This window comes from Lutra lutra, chromosome 17 (assembly GCF_902655055.1).
Source record: "Lutra lutra chromosome 17, mLutLut1.2, whole genome shotgun sequence".
Taxonomy (NCBI): Eukaryota; Metazoa; Chordata; class Mammalia; order Carnivora; family Mustelidae; genus Lutra; species Lutra lutra.
This window is the reverse complement of record NC_062294.1, coordinates 47,919,409-47,940,085: the sequence shown is the minus strand read 5'-3', so window position 1 is coordinate 47,940,085 and position 20,677 is coordinate 47,919,409.

Below are 20,677 nucleotides of genomic sequence, written 5' to 3'. Positions count from 1 at the left end.
AGAGGGTTGGCCAGTAGCTTAAGGGAAATGGGGATGGAGATCTGGACCTCTCGATGGGCACAAATGGGCCTCTGTCCAGCATCACCCAGAAATCAGGAAGTAGACACAAAACTGCGTTAGCAGAGACTAGAGATGCAGACTGCAGCCCTGATCTGCTTCCCTCCTGCCCGGCCTGCCACCCCCTGACATGGGACGCTTTGTTACCAGGAAAGAGCCAGGAAAGGTTTCTGTGGCCTGGCTGACTGAGGGAGGGGGCATCTTTTCTTGTTTTGTTTTCTCGAACCCAGATTCAAGGTTGCTGTGCAAACATGCCAAGCCCACCCATACGCCGATGACCTCTGTGCGCAGTCTTCCATCACTGCACCCAGACCCTGCTTCATAAACCCACCCTCCCCCTGATCCGGGGCCCACCGAGACCCTTAACAAAAACAACAGTAATAACAACAATAATAATAGCTCTGTGCGGCAACAGTATTTTCACACGTGACTTTATTTAACACAGATCCTCGTGTGCATGCACCACGTTTGGACCTAGTACACACACGCAGAACCTCTACTCCAACCACGCTGCACGTACGCCCTGACGCACCCACTGCCGATGCCAGGCTTGGCACACAGAGCTGCACACGCGTGGATGGCTGCCATGCACAGAACGAGCAAGAGCCTCCCAAGTGCACACTCAGCAAGGGGCTCCTGAACGTCCAGACAAGGGAAGAACCGGGATAAATGCGTGTACTTCCCACAATGGGGACCCCCAGTACCCAGCCCCCTGCTGAACACACGTGTCGTGATTCCACACCTTTGGCTCCTCGCTCTGCCCAAGCTCCTGAGCCCTGCACACAGTCAGTCCATCCTGAACACCTCTTGCAACTCACACGGGCCACACAGTCCTGTACACACACACACACACACATCCGCATGGTCTGAGTCTGGACACCAGCCCCCCCACCCTGCGCAATGACGCTATATTCTCATATCCTGGGGGAGGAGGGCAAAGTCACCAAACCCACCAGACAAGACAGCAAGAGACTAAAATCTACAGAGTTAGGCAGCTCATTGGGTCTTTCTCTACATCCAGGACCTGCTCCCCAGCTCCGCAGGCCCCAGGAGCTAGGGAGAAAGCCGGGAGTGGTCAGCAGGCCAGAGGCTTTCTCTTAGGACCTTTTACCTGGGACTCAGAAGCTCTAAGGACCCTCTCGGATGGACCCCCCCCCCAATTTCTCCGCTTTTCACTTCCCACTAGCCATCCTTGTCATTTTCTTCTGTGTCCACACCCTTCTCTCTCAGTGGGGCTGAGTCCACAGCCATGAGCCCTCACTTAAGGCATTCCCCTCCCCCTCTGATGGCCCCAGTGAGCATCCAGCGGGACTTCTCTAGGAAGCCAGAGGAAATAGGGGGTGGCGCTAGAACCCCAGGGCAGACCCAGGCCCCCAGAAGGGAAAAAAGACTAGAAATACTTGGGGGTATGGAATAGGGGTTAGGTGGGAACTCAGGGGATTCTTGTCTGTGCAAAGAGCCCCTCTCCCTGGCACGCTGCTCAAGGCCAATGCTACCAAAGTGATGAATAAATGAAAGTGAGGGAGGGGATAGGAAGGACAGGGAAACAGGGAAAATGAGTGGCCAGGAGGAAGAATGAAAGAAAAGGGTAAGGGGGGGGGAGGGAAAAAAAAGAGGAAAAAGAAAGGAAGGGGTGGAGAGAAAGAAGATAGGAAAAAAGGAAAACCTGAGTGGGGAGGAGAAAGCTTCTATTGAGAGGAGGAAGAGACAAACTGGAAAACAGGGAGAAAGAGAACCAGGCAAGAGGACAGGAGAGGAAGAAAAGAGAAGGGAGCATAGAGGCGGGAGGAGGCCGCCAGAGGGGTTCCCCAAGTTACAGACTTTGCCCAGAGAGCTGAGGGGTATACCCTAGCTCCCCAACATCACTCCCCGGCCCTGGAGCTCCGCTCCCACCTCTCCTCCTACCAGAAATGCCCCCGCCTCTCTGCGCCCCATCCCAGCTGCTCCCTCTCCCATCTCCCACCCTGCCGGCAGTCCCGAGCACCCCGTTTCTTTCTCTTGCCCCTCACTTCCACCCCCACCCCATTCTGGTCCCCCATGCCCTCTTACCTCTCCCCCCCCCATGCACCCTGCTTGCTCCCGGAGCTTCAGACAGCATCAGCAACCAATATCCTCACCATCATCACACTAAACCGGCCCCCACACCCCCAGGAAAGGGAGGAAAAAAAAAAAAAAAAAGCAGGCGGCACCACCACCAGCCCTGACCCCCTCTCGCCTCATTTTCTCCACAGTCGCCCCTTCCCCAAATACAGGGTCAAAAATGGGGATCCCGCCCAACCCGGGGAGCCTCTCCAAAGCGCCAAAGCCAGCCAGGAGCGGATGCCGCCTCGCCTCTCTTCTCTGCACTCGCTCCTTTTTGTATACGACGGCCCCGGCTGCGATGTGTTTTTATTTTCATTGGCTTTTTATTGGTATTATTGTTTTTCTCTTTTTCTTTATTTTTTTGCCTGGGGGCGGCAGCGACGAAGCGCCCACCGCCTGGTCTCTCCGTCGCCAGCTCCCGGCCGTCGGCTCTTTCTCTCCGCGCTGCTCTCGCCTCCCTCCTTTCTCTTCTCTGTCTCGGCTCGCTCCTCCGTCCTCTCGGCTCCGTCCTCAGTCACTGCGCTCTCTCCTCTCTACGGCCTCCCGCCCCACGCCTCTCCTTTCCCCATCCTGCTTGCCCCTTCTCCCCTTTTTCTCTCCCTCTTCACCTCCTCTCCGTCCCCATTTCTTCCCATCCCTCCCCCCACCACCACCAACCACGCACATCTCCTTTGGTTCCCTCGCCGCCACCGACAGCAAGCCACCCCCCTCTCGCCCCCAAATAATAAAAATATCCAGCCAGGGGCAAAGCCCCGACGCCGGGCGCCGGGAGGGAAGCGAGAGGGCCGGGGCCGCAGCGGCGGCGGGCAGCCCGAGCGCGGTGCGGAGCGAGCGGCGCCCGCCCGGCTCCCGCCCGGAGAGCTCTCTGCAATAGGCCGAGCCGGCTGCATTAAGCTTCTTGCAATCAATAAAGCGCGGGTCAGATTATGCAAAGCGCAGATATTAATATGCAAAGTTTTAAAGATTTTTAAATGGAAGGGCGAGCGCGGCGCGGGCGGGCGGGCAGGGGCTGCGAGGGGAGAGGGAGGAAGGGAGGGCGGGCGGGCGGGCGCGCAGGCGAGCTGGGGAGAGGAGGAGGCTGCCCGCCGCCCGCCCGCCCGGCTGCGCCGCGCCGCCTTGCCTTACCGCTGCTCCCATCGGTAGGCGCCGCTGTCTTCGCCATGCGCGTCAGCTGCACGGCTCCGAGGGGATGGCCGAGGAGGAGCCGCCGCCGCCAACGCTACCCCCGCTCCCGCTCCCGCTCCCGCGCCCGCTCGCTGCCTGCTGCTGGCGCTGCTCTGGCCGCTGCTCCTCGCCTGAGCTGCCGGCGCGAGCCCAGGCGCGCGCCATCCCCGGCTCCCACCTTGTCCCCATGGCAACCCCGGGCCCAAGGATGCTCAGAGAGAGAGCGCGAGCGAGAGAGCGAGGGGGGAGAGAGGGAGAGGGAGAGGGCGGGGAGCGCAGGGGACACGGAGGCAGGGAGAGGCCCGAGACCCACAGAGACACAGAGACACGCAGAGATGGAGCGAGTCAGAGATATGCAGAGATAGGCTGAAACAGAGAGGCAGTGACAGAGAGAGGGGAGAGGGGCGGGGAGTAGAGGGGGACACCGAGACAAGGAGAAGCCCAGAGATGCACAGAGATACACAGAGACACAAAGAGACACAGAAACACAGAAAGAGACAGAGGGGAAAGGGAGAGGGTGGGGAGCAGAGGGGGACTCAAAGGCAGAGAGAGACCCTGAGGCACAGAGACACCCACGAACAGAGAGACGTGCAGAGACAGGGAGAAAAGAGAAAAGGGAGCGGGACAGGAGCACAGAGGACACAGAGGCAGGGAAAGACTCATAGAGACAAAGAGATGCCCAGAGACAGAGACACAGAGATACACACAGAGATACACAGAAACATACAGACCCAGGGACAGAAAGAGAGGGTTGGGGAGCAGAGAGAGACTCAAGGCAGGGAGAGGCCTCAAAGAGACACTAGAGACACAGAGACAGGGAGGAAAGGGAGAAGGGAGAGACAGTGGTACGGAAGCCGGGAGAGACTAAGAGGCAGAGAGATATCAGAGATACACGGAAACATAAACACAGCCTCAGTGCAGGGAGTGATAAAGGGAGGTGGAGAGCGGCAAACAGAGGCACTAAAGCAGAGAGGCACTAAGAATCACAGAGACACTCAGAGACAAAGAGATAAGGAGAGGAGGTCCATGCACAGAGAAAAGAGATGAAGGACCAGAAAGACAGCCACAGAGCAGACACACAGACAGGAGACAGAGTTTTATATCTATATTTATAGATACAGAGAGAGAGAGAGAGAGAGAGAGAAACTCAAAGAGACATGCAGAGATAAGAGACATAGATATACAAGAATCAGAGATAGGAGAAAGAGCTACACTCCGACAGAGTGGGAGAGATAGAGACAGGAAGACAGAGACAGAGAGACAGGCACAGAGAGATAGACACGGAGATAAAAGAGACATGCAGAATCAGGGAGTATGAAGAAAGAGCCATTGTTGGGGGGGCGGGAGCAAAGCCAGAAAGACACACCAGAGACCAAAAGATATGGAGACAGAGGCAGGGAAGAAGGCACAGAGAGAGAGACAGAGAGACAGAGGCAGACAAGGAGACAGATTAGTGAGAGGTAGACAGAAACACAGAGAAACAGGGATTCTGAAAGACAACTTAAAAAACAGAAAGAAAGAAGGAAATGTGCAAAGAGAGACACAGAGGCCAAGACAGAGAGTGAGAGACAGCAAAAACAGAGATTTTGAGAGTCAAAGTTCTGAGCAGAGAAACACGAGTGACAGGGACAGAGACTGCAGGAGATGGGAAGGAGACACTGAAAGAGACAGAGAGATGGCGAGATGAAGACAGTCAGACACCAGAAGAGGCTTTCTGGTGGACAGAGATCCATGGGGAGATACAAGACAGAGACAGCAAGAGACAAATGAAGAATCAGAAATTGAAACTAAGAAGAGGAAGGGGGGACAAAGAGAGCCTAGGGAAGGCAGAACGAGGCAGCCTGGGGGGAGAGCAGAGACCAGGAGAGTGACAAGTGGGTCTAGGGTAGCACCCACAGGGAGAGAGCAGCTGGGGAAAACGAGAACAGTGGAGATGAGAAGGAGAAGGGAGGGAAGAAGGCAGTGTCCGCTCAGTGAGCACCTCCCCTGTACCAGGCAGAGTAAAGCTGAGAGGGAGAGGAAGGAAAGAGGGACTGAGGGGGAAGGTGGGCTCGGGTCTGGGGAGGGCAAGTGGCTCCCACCCCAAGTCAGAGGGGGGCGCTGTGCTGCACTGCGGGGAGGAGGATGGGGCTGTGACTGGTACCCAGACCCGACCGGATTTGGGGGAAGGAGGAGGAGGAGCATCGCGGAGTCTCAGCTCCGCGGGGCCGCGCGGCTGCCCGATGACGCTTTTTCACCCACCCAGCTGCTGCCCCGTGCAGACTGTGTGAGCACACACGGGACCCTGGTGACATGTGTGTGAAAGAAACACGAGAATCACCGACTGCCCACGTGTACTGAGAAGGCTCCAGGGACCTACGCTGCAAGCGCGAAACAGAAATAAATACAGGAAACACCTACCCCGCGGGCGTACAAAGTAAGTACACGGGACATGTGCGGTGCGTAACAGGCTCGGAACTACCTCCTAACCCCTGTACTCAGCAGCCTCTTGGGACCCACACTGTGTGCACAACACAGGTCAGTGCAAGAAAGACCTATCCCGTGTGCATACCAAGTAGGTACAGGGGACTGAGGCAGCACATGATGACGGAGCGGTGGAACCCCTTAGTAACACCCGCCCCCTGCACAGAGCAGGGCCCCCGCACTCCCTTTTGCACGACACAAATCAGGACGGGAAATGCCTGCACATGAACCAGGCACACAGGACCTGGAGGGCATGAACATTAGGGACACGGAGCCACATAACAAGCAGCTCCCCGGGACCCACACTGCGCTCACCACGTAAATAAACACAGGAAGTACCCTTATGCCCCGTGCCTATAAAGTAGGCACACCCGTAATATGAGGACCTCCCTGATGGGCACGTGACAGATACCCATGAGCAGGTTCTGGAGCCCCAGAGAGCACATAGTACACAAGTAAATACAACCAGTACCCACGCTGTTTGCCTACAGAGGCACAGGGTCCCGCTAATAAGGAGGGAACTCAAAAAAGGTCTGTGTCATGACAACATTGGAAACTGGAAGGACTCTGGAAGGACCAAGAAGGAACAGGGAGCAGACGATGAGTGTGCCCAACAGAGTCTGAAGCAGCCCACTGCTTGTGCACACGCACCCCGATTCCTGTTAGAAGGGAAGCTCCAGGCCAGGACCAGGGCCGAGGAGATCCCGTTCTCTACCTCACCCCCAGCAGCACTCAAAGAACCCGCACATGGTGGGAGCATGAAGGAGCAACTAGGCGATAATTACATATATGGTGGGTGGGGCTCCTGGGTAGCTCAGTGGGTTAAGCCTCTGCCTTCAGCTCAGGTCATGATCTCAGGGTCCTGGGATCGAGCCCCGCATCAGGCTCTCTGTTCAGAGGGGAGCCTGCTTCCCCCCCTCTCTCTGCCTGCCTCTCTGCCTACTTGTGATCTCTCTCTGTCAAATAAATAAAATCTTTTTTAAAAATTACATATATGGTGAGTTCACACTGAACACGCAGGTACCGATGTTCACGATCCCCAACTGTTACCAGGTACAAGCCAAGTCCTCCTCAGACACTCACTGGACAGTATGTAGAGCGGGGGTGCTCCACGGCCAGTGTATGAAAGACACCGTTTAATTACCCAGGACAGGGGCGCCTGGGTGGCTCAGTGGGTTGGGCCGCTGCCTTCGGCTCAGGTCATGATCCCAGGTCCTGGGTTCGAGCCCCACATCAGGCTTTCTGCTCGGCGGGGAGCCCGCTTCCTCCTCTCTCTCTGCCTGCCTCTCTGCTTACTTGTGATTTCTCTCTGTCAAATAAATAAATAAAATCTTTAAAAAAAAAAAATTACCCAGGACACCCCGAGGAAGACTTCACACACCAGGGGCAGATCCAGAAGGAGCCTTGAGTAAGCTGTGTGGACAGGTGCCCTAACTGCTCTCAAGGGCTCCACACACAGCCCTGAGTCCAGAGCTCACGAGGCTTGAGGCAGCCACCAGGCACACACACAGATGTACACGTACACGGCCCACAACATGGGGAGAACATGCATGCCCCCGCTTCTGAAGGAGCCCCGATTCCCGCAGTACTGGATTCCTGTGGGAAGTGTTTGGGCACGCGGGTCCAAGTGAGGCGGTGTCTGTGGCTGGCTGTGCAGCGCCCATGCCAGGGACCTCCACGCTTAGCTCTTGCTCCCTCCTCATTCTACCTGTTTGCATTCCGGAGATGTGTGTATGAATAACAGTAGCTGGTATATACTAAGTGCAGTATATTGTGAGCTATCAGGGTGCCTGGGGGGCTCAGTTGGTAAAGCGTCTGCCTTTGGCTCAGGTCATGATCCCGGGGTCCTGGGATTGAGCCCCATGCTGAGCAGGGAGTCTGCTTCTCCCTCTCCCTCTGCCCCTCCCCATGCACCTTCTCTCTCTCTCCTCACTCTCTCTCAAATAAATAAAATCTTTTTTTAAAAGATTTTATTTATTTGACAAAGAGAGAAATCACAAGTAGGCAGAGAGGCAGGCAGAGAGAGAGAGGAGGAAGCAGGATCCCCGCTTAGCAGAGAGCCTGATGTGGGGCTCGATCCCAGGACCCTGAGATCATGACCTGAGCCGAAGGCAGAGGCTTAACCCACTGAGCCACTCAGGCGCCCCTCAGATAAATAAAATCTTAAAAAATACATTGTAAGTTATGGCTACTCTTAATTGCATGTGTACATCTGAATGCACGTCTAGATGGACGCACACGTTCCCTCATGCCATGTGTCTGTCTGTCCGTCTGCGGCCACCTCTCTGTGTGAGTGTGCGTGTGAGGACATCTTTGTGTCTGTGTCCCCAGTCTTGCGTCTCCCTTACAACCTGAGGATAAAGGGGGTAAGGTAAGGGAAACTGAGGCCCACAGAGGGGGAGGACTCACTGGGGAAAGGAGGAGGGAAGTGGACAGGAAGAGGAAAAGACACAGCACTGGAATGGGGCCTAGGGAAGGAGGAAAGGGGATCTAAGGACGGGAAGCAGTGGGAAAGGGTAGGTGAGGAAGGAGGAGAATGGGTTGGGAGACAGAGGAGGCTTGCAGAAGGAGAAAGGGAGGTGAGTGAGTCCCGCTGGAGAAAGAAGAATACGGAGGAAGGTGCCAAGAAAAGGAAGGGGCCCAGGGATGGAGAGAGGGAGGCAAGGGAAAGAAATAAGAGAAAGGGAGGTTTTTCTGGTCCATACAAAATTTAGAGATTCCCCCAAGGGCCTCCCTTGGGAAGGGGTCTGAGTGGAGTATGAAGGGGAATGGCAGGAAACGGAGAAGAAAAGGGGAGAGAAACTATAATGTAGCTCCCCAGAATGGGACAACCTGCTGCCACCAGCATCCGAAAAGAAGCTCAGGAGAGAGGGGCCCCTGAGGCCTAGAGAAAAAAGTCCACAGAACATGCCAGGCCGAAGCATAGAGGCATCTGAAGAAGGTGGGTCCTGCAGGAGGTGGCAGGAGAGCTGAGGGACTGAGGGACTGAGGGACTGAGGGACTGGCAGACTCAGGGAGGCCAGGGCTCAATGAGGAGCCTTTCTAAGGTGGAGTGGAGACTTTCTAAAAGTGGAGACTTTCTAAGGCCAGAAGAAAGCTGGGTTGAGCCGGAGAGGGGCACAGAGGACCAGGTGGAGGCATGAAGCTTAGCAAGGGGGCAGAGGAGTGAGGACTTCTAGACTAGAAATGGCCAGGGCAAGTGGAAGAGAAGCTGGAGGGCAACATGAAGGCCACGGGCACCTGGCAGATGAGCCTTGCCTTACACACATCCAAGGTCCAGAGGCTCTCCCAAGTGGTCTCTCCCAGAACATCTGATTCAGTTCCATTTAAGAAAACATCTACCAGGGGCACCTGGGCGGCTCAGTGCGTTAAGGCCTCTGTCTTCGGCTCAGGTCATGATCCTGGGGTCCTGGGGTCGAGCCCCGAATCGGGCTCTCTGCTCAGTGGGGAGCCTGCTTCCCCCTCTCTCTCTCTGATTGCTGCTCTGCCTACTTGTGATCTCTCTGTCAAATAAATAAATAAAATCTTAAAAAAAAAAAGAAAGAAAACATCTACCAAGTGCTAGTGTGTGCCAATACTATGCTGTGAGCTTAAGACACAAAGGGGACTGAGGCACAACTCTGCCCTCACAGAGACCTGGTCTGGGGAGAGACAGACAATACATGTACAGTTACTGAGGGGAAACAACACAGAGGAACCCCAGAGCAAAGGGAGAGAAGCTGGACACAGAAGACTACATACTTTAGGATGCCATTTACATGAAATTCTACGCAAAGCAAAACTATAGCAACCAGAAAGCAGGATCAATGGTTGGAAGTGCTGTGAGCAGGAGGGGACTTATGGGGTAATGGGCATGTTTTGCACCATGATTGTGGTGGTGGTTACATGACTGTGTGTATGTGTGTTGGGTGGGAAGGGGGAACTCATCATACACTCAGAACTGGTGAATGCTATACTTAAATTATATTGCAATAAAGCTGACCAAAAATAAGTAAATAAACAAGCAACCATAAGGCAGAATGTTAAGACTCAAGATAGGGAACACTCAGTAAACACTCAGTACTCTGCAGGACCCAAGAGAAGGTAGAGGGGGCAGTGAGAGAGGGCTTCCAGGAGGAGGTGATGCCTGAGATAAGACCTGAAGGACAGCAGTGAGGGCTGAGGCATTTCCATGGGGGAGGGACTTTCACATGGAAGCATGTGAAAACCAGAAAAAGTTCAGTATGGTTTGTTTTTTTTTTTATTTTTAAGTAATTTTATTTTATTTTTTTATTTTTTTTATTTTATTATTTCTCCTTCCCCGATTTTATTTTTAAGTAATCTCTGCACCCAAGGTGGGGCTTGAACTCACAACCTGGCAATCAAGCATCACATGCTCCACCGACTGAGCCAGCCAGGCGCCCCAAAATTTCATTATGTCTTGAGGCCAGAATGCAAAATGGAACTAATGAGAGTAGAGAAAAGCGAGGTCCAGAATACAAACCCCACGACAGCTGGGAGTACCTTGTTGAATAAGTCCCCCCACCCTGCAGCCCCCCAGGCCCACAAGAGGGAAACCGAAACAGAACTGGGGATTGTGAATCTGCCCCTGTCTGCCTCACAAAAAGGACTTCCTCCGCCCTTCCAGAACGTCTTCCCTACTCCTTTCCCATCAGGACATCCCTCCCCCTAGGAAATAGCCTCTACAAGGGTCAACCCCCTAATCCCTGCCACAGCCCACATCAACCCCGCCAGTTTGCTGGTCACAGTAAATCCCTCTAACCTGGATTCCGTGTGGCCACTGCCCCCTGGTGGCTAGAGCCATGCATTACTGAGAATAAAGGAACAGTCCCAAAGCCAGGCCTAGTCTCTGCCCCTCCAGGGCCCATAAAGGCCGCTCCCATCACTGTCCCCTTCCCGGACTGCCTGCTTCTTGCTAAATCCAACAGGTGCTTCTCAGCCTTATGTGACTTGTCTTGTCGACCGCACAGGGGCCCAACCGTCTTTTAAAAATCCTATTTGCATCTAAGAAAGCTCACTCTCTTGGTTCTCCTGCTCTGTCTCAGCTGTTGTCTCAGAGTGAAATTTCCCCTCCCACAACTGCCTTCTCTAAGCTGATATACCCAAATATTTCTCCATCTTATCCCTCTCGCCTAAGCTTCAGACCCAGATATCCAGCCACCTCCTAGAAGTCTCAAAGGCATCTCAAAATCAAAATGTTCAACCTGAGCACACTGTCTTCCCCACCGTGCCCCACCCCCACACCGACGTGGGTTTCCTCTCCCCATACTGGCACCTCCATCCGATCCAGCAATCAAGTCAGAAAAATGGCCCCCAGCCTTGACAGCCTCACATTCACCTCCAAGTCAGACTCGAAGTCCCATCCAGTTCATTTACTTTCTTAATACTAAGACGGGTCATATAAAAATGGCCAAGAGTCAACACGGGCTTTTTCTTACAAACAGCAATTTCAGAGGTTTCAACCTATTTCTCAAATCTGTCCCCTCTTCTCTTCCAGTGACCCCCGCCTCCAGGTCCTCATTTAGACCTCCATGCCTCCTGCTCAGCCTGATGTATGGGCCTCCCATCCAGCCTCCCAATCTCCAGTCCTGCCCTTTCTAGTCCATCCTCCACAACTGGCCACTGGGGCGAGCTTTCTACAACACGGCTTTGATGAAATCAGTCCCTGCTTCAAACTCTTTCAGGGCTCCCCGTTGCCAACAGGATGAAAGCCAAAACCTTCCTTAACCAGTTTTTCAGGCCCTTCTCAGTATCTGGCTCCCCTCCTGCTCAAGTCAGCACCCACTACACATTGTATACTCCAACCAAACCAGACCAGCCCCACTTCCTTGAGCTGGCTTCCTCCAACTTCCTCCTCTTTGCATATCCAATTCTCTGTAACTGGAAGTAACTGGAATATCCTTTCCCCTTTCCTCCCCCTGGCTAATTTCCATTCGACTTCAAGAACCATTTCATAGTGGGCGCCTGGCTGGCTCAGTCATTAGAGCATGTTGACTCTTGAGTTCTGAGTTCAAGCCTCACATTGGGTGTACAGATTACTTAAAAAAAAAAAAAAAAAGGGCATTTCATATATCCTAGGCTATCAGAAATCTCCTGTTTATACATCCATGCATTTAATACACGCAGCTGGAGTAGCCATAAAAGTGTGACCTCCATGGAAAGTGCTAGGGATGCCAAGAGGGAGAGAATACAGTTCCCACATTCAAGAGCTCATGGTCCAGTAGGACAGACGAGCACATCGAGAAACCAAAACAATGTGGTGTGCTGGGACACAATACCAGCCTGAGAAATAACTTCTCCTGATGTTGGAGGAACATTGAAATCGAAGAGGACAGGGGCGCCTGGGTGGCTCAGTGGGTTAAGCCTCTGCCTTCGGCTCAGGTCATGATATCAGGGTCCTGGGATGGAGCCCCACATCGGGCTCTCTGCTCAGCAGGGAGCCTGCATTCCCCCTCTCTCTCTGCCTGCCTCTCTGCCTGCTTGTGATCTCTGTCAAATAAATAAACAAAACCTTAAAAAAATAAATAAAAAAATAAAAGAAAATCAGAGAGGACAGTATAAACAAAAGCATGCATGTGAGGAAGAGCAGGTTGTAGGCAGGCGGGCAGTGGAGTTGCTAACATATAAACTGTGATGGAAAGATGCCGCTGGAAGGGCCTGATGGGGCCCTATCATTAAGTATCTTTTGATCTCAGAGGCCACGGGTTTTCATCAAGGGCAGCTCTGTGTTTCTGAAAGGGCAACAGTAGGGGCCAGAAAAACCAGGAAACTGTTGCAATAACCCAAGCAAGATGAGCTAAAGGCTGATATTGTGACATTATTATTAGCAATGCAGAGCAGGTGACTAGTTTGAAAAACCTTGAGGTAAATCAAGTCAGCAAGGCTTTATGTTTGGATGTGAGGGGGAGGGAGAGGGTGGCATCAAGGTTAATGGCCATGTTTCTCCCCTGGATGACCGGGTGGATGGAGGTGCCATTCACTGAGACAGAAAATACGAGGAGGCCCAGAGCTTCTTCCAAGAGGTTCTTTTCAAAACCTCTGATGTCTGAGGTGCCCATGGGACACGCACTGGATCCAGCAGTCTATACTGGTTCTGCAGTCAGTATTAGGGTATATTTACGTGCAGTATCATGGAGAGACTCTGGGTTGAGGGTCTGGACATCATCAGTATACTGGTGATAGCTAAAGTCACATGGGTGGACAACGTCTCCCAGGAAGACCGTGCAGAATGAGAAGCACTATGGGCCGAGAGAGGAGCCTGGGGGAAGACGCACATTTCAAAGCTGTGCAGAGGAAGAAGAGTCCCTGTGCAGACCAGAGAAGAAGCGGTCAGGGAGGAAGAAGAACCATGAATATGCTAGGTCATGGGAGCTGTGGCAGGCAGCCTCTAAGAGGCACCCAGGGACCCTGCCTCCTGTCTTGTGTGATCCCCTGCCCATGAGTGTGGGCTGGGCCTAGCGACTCGCTTCTCATGGACAGACTATGGCAGAAGTAATGGGTTGTAAATTCTAAGATTAGGTTATAAAAAGACCACAAATTCTGTTCATGCCTGCACGTCTTTTTCCCCTTCTCTCTTTCTCTCTCTCCTTCCCTTCCCTGATCCCTCTGTTGGATCACCCACCCTGGGGAAATTATGGCATGTTATATCCCCCATACAACCCAAGCCTTCATACAAGATCACAACCCCTCCGCTAAGCCACTCATGGATTCTGGGCTTGCAGAAATTATGAGATAATAAACGTCTGTCATTCTGAAATGCTAAGTTTTGCAGATCGATCTTTTATCCAGAAGCCGAGGGAGGAAAGATTTTCAAGAGAGAGATACTGGTCAACGGAGTCAAAAACTGGAGGTAAAGACTGGAAAATGTCCTTGGATTCGGCAAGGGAAGGTCACCCACAAGCTCAGTGCAAATGGTTTCAATGAGTTGAGGCTCAGTTGAGAGAGGAGAGCTGGGGCTGGTGAGCAGGAGTGCTCTGTGTTGCAGACATCCATTGTTTCTGCCTGTCCAGCAGCCATTTCACCCTCGTCTATGACAGCTCCCTGATTTTTCTCTGAGTAACCACCTTGGCCTACCAGATACGACTCCATGAGACTGTCCGTCAGGATGCCCAGCTGTCCACAGGCCAAGGGAAGGCCATGTGACTCAAGCCACACCAATCAGAGGCTCTCCCTGGAATTTGAATCGTGAGCTTACGTGACCTGCCGCTGGAACCTGGTTAGAGCTGATTCATGCGGCCAGCCAGGGCCCTGAGGAAACGGTTATTCCTTCCTGCTGTCTCCATCCCTGCCACTGCCCTGGTTCAAGTCCTTTCAGAATTGGGGCTCTTCAGTCTCTCCCTCCATCTTGTGTGCCACCGTCATTTCCTCCTATTCAATTTTCTCTTGCTTATGCTCGCAATTCAGTCTCTGTTGCTTGCAGCCAAAGAACCCTAACTCATACATATTCTTTCAAGAATTTTGGATGGGATGAGGAGGAGAAAAAAGGACAAGCACTAGAGGTGGAAGGAGGTACAGGCTCTTTGTTAGTTTTTAAGGTGGTAGAAACTTGGACGTTTATTTATAGGCTAAGAGGGAAGAGAGAGAAGAAAGGACTGTCAAAAAGGGAAGAATGATGGAGTGATGCTCTGGGAGGCATGATGGGCTGGGGGACGCACGGGAGGAGAGGCTGGCCTGGAACACAGCCTGGAGAGGTGAAGTAAATCTGGGTGTGGATACTTACAGGTTTGAATAGGAAGCTGAAGGAAATCACAACTGATTTGCCGTAACTGTATTTGTTGAACATGAAAGAGTAGTGTTGGGGGAAACTTGGGGGAGAACGGCAGCAGAGAGAGGCTGGCCAAGAAGTAGGACAACTTTGCCACCATCCTTCTCTGAACCGGTCACAAGCACCTGGGCCGAGGCTAGGAATATGCTGCGAGATGAGGCAGAAGGTCTCCACGTAAAGCAATCAAGAGTGTGCTGGTCATTTTCCCTTTGCCCTTCCAGGTCTACTCTCCACCCTTCTCTACCCAGGTGGACAACATCCCCTGGGCTCCTTTGCCCTCTGACGTCTAGCTGGGACCTCCACAAAGGCGCCAGCAGGATATTAGAGCGGCAGAAGAAAGCACCATTCTGGATATTTCTTCTCTTACTCCCAGCTCTGTGTCAGTGGTTCTGGCCGTGGCTGTACCTTTCACAACTTCAGCGCCTCTCAGGCATGTCCCATGGCTCTCACTGAGCTCCAGTGGTACCATTTCCTTTCCTCACCCGTGCAGACCAAAGGGTGGTCACAGCTTCCTGTTGCTTTCACCTCCCTTGTTGGTTCCCTCAACCCTGCCCACACCTCTGCAAATAATTCCTTCATTAAATTATCTTCAAAATCCCAGCTGTGATGCCCTCTGTTTCCTGCTGGGACCCTGACTATTAGAGAGCTAGCGAGAAACATCAGATAGTCTAATATGAGGCTCTGGCTGGGCAGGGAAGGGAGAGAAGCCAGGAGGGGTCTGACCAACTAGCCCTAAACAGAGGGACCAGGGGAGTGGAGCTCTTTGTGAGTTAATCTACAGGTGTGATGGCAGTGGGGGTCTGAGGGCCTGGAAGGCAGGTGCTGGGATCAGAGCGCAAGATGCTGGATTTCTAGCACACAAAACAGTAATAGGTTGTGGTTAAAACAAGGGCTTTTTTTTGTTTTGTTTTAAAGATTTTATTTGTTTTTAAGTAATCTCCACACCCAACGTGGGGCTTGAACTTACAAACTTGAGATCAAGAGTCACATGTTCAACCACCTGAGCCAGCCAGGCACCCCTACAATCAGGGCTTTTTAATTTGGGACCCAGGGAATTCTGTGTTAGCATCCTAGCTCTGCCACTTCACTATGCGTCAGCCAGGGAAGTGACTTCACCTTCCTTAGTGTGCATGCTCACTTTAAAATGAGGCTACTAATACCAACCTTGCAGGTTCTGTGAGGGGTAAACACATGTAAACCACTTGGCACCGGGCCTGACATGTGGTATGAAAGCTCAGCAAATGTTCGTTATGTGCGCTGCACTTCCAAGCAATGACTAAATCCAAGGTGTGGTCACGGGAATGAAGGGCTACAGCGGGATGAAGGTCAGCAGAGATGAAGTGGAAAGAGACCAAGAGGCTAGATAATTGGAGGGTTGAGTCAACAATCTCCCTCCGACCAGGGAGGTTAAGTATTCCAGCAGGACCATGGCATGGGGTAGAGATACAGTCTTTGAGGAGGTTCTAGAGTCCTCAGGAATGAGGGCAAGTGACCAGAGTCAACAGATGTCAATGAGGAAGTGGCATAGAGGGTGGGAGAACCTGAAGACATAAGCCTCTAGGAAGCCCGAGATCCGTGATGCCAAATTAGAGTCAGTGTGCCTCTTCTGAGCCTCCACAGCTCCTTGCATGTCCCTTTGAGATGCCCCCAGTGACCATGTCCCCCACTAAGCCAGAGCTCGTCAAGGGAGGAACTGGATCCGACCCATCCTATAGTATCTAGAACAGAAGTATCCTTTGGCAAATGATTGTTGAATGACTTGGGGGGGTCAGGAAAGGAGCACAGTTCTGGGTGACATTTAGTAAAGTGGCAGGGCCAGCATGCTAGTGCAGGACTCTCTGGGTCCCAAATTAAAAATCCCTCGTTTTAACCACAACCTATTACTGTTTTGCATGCTAGAAATGTGCTATCTCATGCTCTGATCCCAGCGCCTGCCTTCCAGGCCCCCAGGCCCCCACGGCCATCACACCTGTAGATTAACTCAGGGAGAGCTCCACTCCCCTGGTCCTTCTCTTCGGAGCCGGTTGGCCAGACCCCTCCTGGCTTCTTTCCCTTCCCTGCCCAGCCAGAGCCTCATATTGGACCATCTTATTTAAGTTTCACTTTGTCCCATCTCTCTCTCTGCATTCTCTCTCTTTTTTAAAAAAATTATTTTATTTTATTTATTTGACAGACTGAGATCACAAGTAGGCAGAGAGGCAGGCAGAGAGAGGGGGAAGCAGGCTCCCTGCTGAGCAGAGAGCCCGATGCGGGGCTCAAGAGATCATGACCATGAGATCATGACCTGAGCCAAAGGCAGAGGCTTAACCCACTGAGCCACCCAGGCGCCCCTCTCTCTCTCTCTCTTTTTTTTTTTTTAAGATTTTATTTATTTATTGGACAGACAGATCACAAGTAGGCAGAGAGGCAGGCAGAGAGAGAGAGGAAGGGAAGCAGGCTCCCTGCCGAGCAGAGACCCTGATGCGGGGCTCGATCCCAGGACTCTGGGATCATGACCTGAGCCGAAGGCAGCGGCTTTAACCCACTGAGCCACCCAGGCGCCCCTCTCTCTCTTTTTAAAAAATATTTTATTTAGGGGCGCCTGGGTGGCTCAGTGGGTTAAGCGGCTGCCTTCGGCTCAGGTCATGATTCCAGGGTCCTGGGATCGAGCCCCGCATCAGGCTCCCTGCTTACCAGAGAGCCTGCTTCTCTCTCTCCCTCTGCCTGCTGCTCTGCTTACTTGTGCTCTCTCTCTGTCAAATAAGTAAGTAAAATATTTTTAAAAATATAAATATATTTATTTGAGAGAGAGAATGAGAGACAGAGAAAGAGAGGATGAGAAGGGGGAGGGTCAGAGGGAGAAGCAGACTCCCTGCCGAGCAGGGAGACTGATGTGGGACTTGATCCTGGGACTCCAGGATCATGACATGAGCCAAAGGGAGTCGCTTAACTAAGCTACCCAGGTCCCCCTGCCTTCTCTTTTAATAACCTAGTGCCTTAAAAAAGACCTCTTATTCAATTCAAAACAAATGTTCCCTGAGGGGCACCTTGGTGGCTCAGTCGGTTGAGCCGACTTTTGATTTCAGCTCAAGTTCTCATCTCAGGGTGGCGAGATCAAGCCCCACATAGGGCTCCACACTGGGCATGATCTCCTCTCCCTTTGCCCTGACTCCTCACTCACTTTCTCTTAAAAAAAAAAAAAAAGAAAGAAAGAAAGAAAAGGAAAAAAGAAAAAGACAAATGTTCCCTGAGATCTCATGGAATACATTCTATTCCACCTATCTGGAATATCTTTGTCCATTCTATCCACCCAAAGACTTCCTACTCTGCATTCAAGAATGAGCAGAAATTAATCATCAGGAAGAAGAAAAATAAATCACAATGACACCACACGTTCATCGGACTGGGAAAATTAAAGTGTCCGACAATCCCAAGCTGATGACAGTATGTAAAGAGAAGATGAAAAGAGAACTCTCATCAGGGTGGGAAGGAAAGTAACCTGGTACAAACACTTTAGAAAAGTCGTTTGGCAATGTGGTAGGCTGCAAAATGTTCCCCAAAAGATGTCTATGGCTTAATTCCTGGAATCTGTGAAGGTAACCACAGATGGCAAAAGGACAGCAGATGTGGTTAAAGTACGGATTTTAAGATAAGATTATCCTGATTATTCGGTTGGTCCCTAAGTGCCATCACATGTGTCCTCATAAGAGGGAGGTTGAGGGAGATGTGACACAGACAGAAGAGGAGGCAATGTGATCACAGAAGCAGAGACTGAGGGATGTGGCCACAAGCCAAGGGATGTTAGCAGCCACCAGAAGTTGGAAGAGGCAAAAAGCAAATTTTTCCCTAGAGCCTCTGGAGGGAGTGTGGGTCTGCTGACATCTTGATTCTGGCCCAGTGAAAATTTTAGACTTCTCACTTCCAGAACTACAGAGAATACATTCCTGTTGCATTAAGCCATCAAATTTGTGCTAATTTATTACACCAGCCATAGGAAACTAATACAGGCAGTATCTACCAGACCTGAACATACCCAGGTCCAGCAGTTCCACTTGCGGGTATATCCCAACGGAAACGTAAGCATTTGTTCACCAAAAACCATGCACTACAATGTTTGCGGCAGCACTATTCATAACGGTCCCAAACTGGAAACAACCTCAATGTCCACCAACGTTGCCATGCATGAAGTACTTGTGGGATGTTTATAACAATGAGTCAACTACTGACAGACACGTGGAAGAAACTTACAAACACAACACTGAGCAAAAGAAAACAGACACAACAGAAGACTTATTGTAGGGCTCCATTTATATCAAGTGCAAGATGAGAGAAGATTATCTACATCATTGCGGGACATAAAACTAGCAAAAAAAATAAAAAGAGGAATTATTACTGTAAAAGGGAAGGTAGTGTTCCCAGCTAGGGGAAATGGTGAGGGGGTGGGTATGGTCAGGAGGGAGCACATGGCAGACAGGTTGAGGGGTGAGGAGCTTCTGGGGTGTGGTAAGGTGTTTCTTAATGTGGGAGGTACATGTGTTTTACAACGTACTAACACCATATATCCGTTGTCTGTACTTTTCAGAATGTTCTAGTTCACAGTTGAAACGTAGGGTGGTGGTGTTGATTCTGAACAGAATGAACGGGGATCCGATCCACGAGGCCTTCCCGGGACCCTCCAATCAGTGTCCTCTGGGCTCCCCCGGCCTCTGATGCTTATTCGGTCACTGCCCACCCTGGGCTGTGACCAGCGGTGGCCCGGCGTGGCTCACCCGCCAGCACAGGGCCTGCGGAGCCAGCGGCGCCCCAGCCAGAGCAATGCCAGAGCCCCGGCGGAGGCCTCGGGACAGGCGCACAGCCATGACCCCTGCACATGGGGCCTTGTGTGCCCACCTCACACTACCACCTTCTAGCACAACCGTGCTGTGACTGTCGTCGTGGCTAGCCCGCAGGAGCATATGGCCGCTGTGCAGACGAGGGCTGACTCGGCATCGCCATTTACCTCTGACTCTGCCAATCCATCTGTCTCTCTGCACCCGGTTTGGGCACGTTCCCTAAGGCCTTCCCCGGAGCTGCCCTCTCTGCTGTAAGGCCCCTCTCTGTCATTCTGTTGAACTCCTACTCAACCTTCAAGAGCCAGCTCTGGGCTCCTCTCCTCTGTGAAGCCTGCCTTCCTCTGGGGCTCCCACAGGCCCCTATTTCGCCTGCCCTTAGTCTGCCCATGCCCTGCCCCACGGACCTTTCTTGACTCCTGAAGCTCTTTGATCTCCCCAGCTTGTCCTCATGGCCTTCTGTGACCCACTTCTTGGCCTCGGGGGTGTGTCGGTCACCCCCGCGGTCCCGCGCAGGCTCTGGCAAGTCCAGGCCAGCTCCACAGCAGACGCGCTCAACGGGGCTCTGGAGGCGACAGACATCTCGATGTTCCCGCCACCGCCGGCCATGCACTGCGCCTGCGCGGCCTCCGGTGGCCTCGCGGTTAGACGTCTCTACGTTCGGCACGCGCTGACTGGCGAAGTAGAAGGACCCCCGGCTGAAGCGGGTGGGGTGGGCGGGGCCTCGGAGAATGGGGAGGGGTGGGTCATAGGCGGGGCCCATGTCACGGAACTGACGGGCGGGCAGTGCCTGAATCTCTCCCCACAAGGGGGCGGGGCCCCTCATTCAGAAGAGGCGGAGAGACAAGCCTCAGAGCCGGATGATGAGGCTGTCTCCGCAATTCTGGCCAGCAGAGCCAGAACCAGCAGCAGCTCCCACCCGCAAGTACAGAAAATCCCCCAAACCTTGAGAAGGAAACCTACTCCCGCCCAGACCAAAGGCAGTTCCCACAACTGGAGGGAAGAAGGGGCGTAGAGACCAACCCCACCCCCCCGCCTCCCCAACCTGCATCCACTAGGTGAGAGAGGCTCTCGAGCTCAGTGCTTCTCTATCCCCCAGGCAAGCCACCTCCCCTTTCTGAAACCCATTTCCTGTCAAATATGGGGGTAGAATCCCTACTTCGCACAAGCTAAGCATTAAATAAATCTTGAGGAGGTGCCCAGCAGACCCTAGCTCCTGCCCAGAAAGGGTATGGTGCTAGACCAAGTCTTGATTCCAGGACAGGTCTCAATCCTTAGACTTGCCACAATGTCCCTCCCCACCAACAAAGGCCAGGGGTCCAGGTTCCCAAGTGTGGGC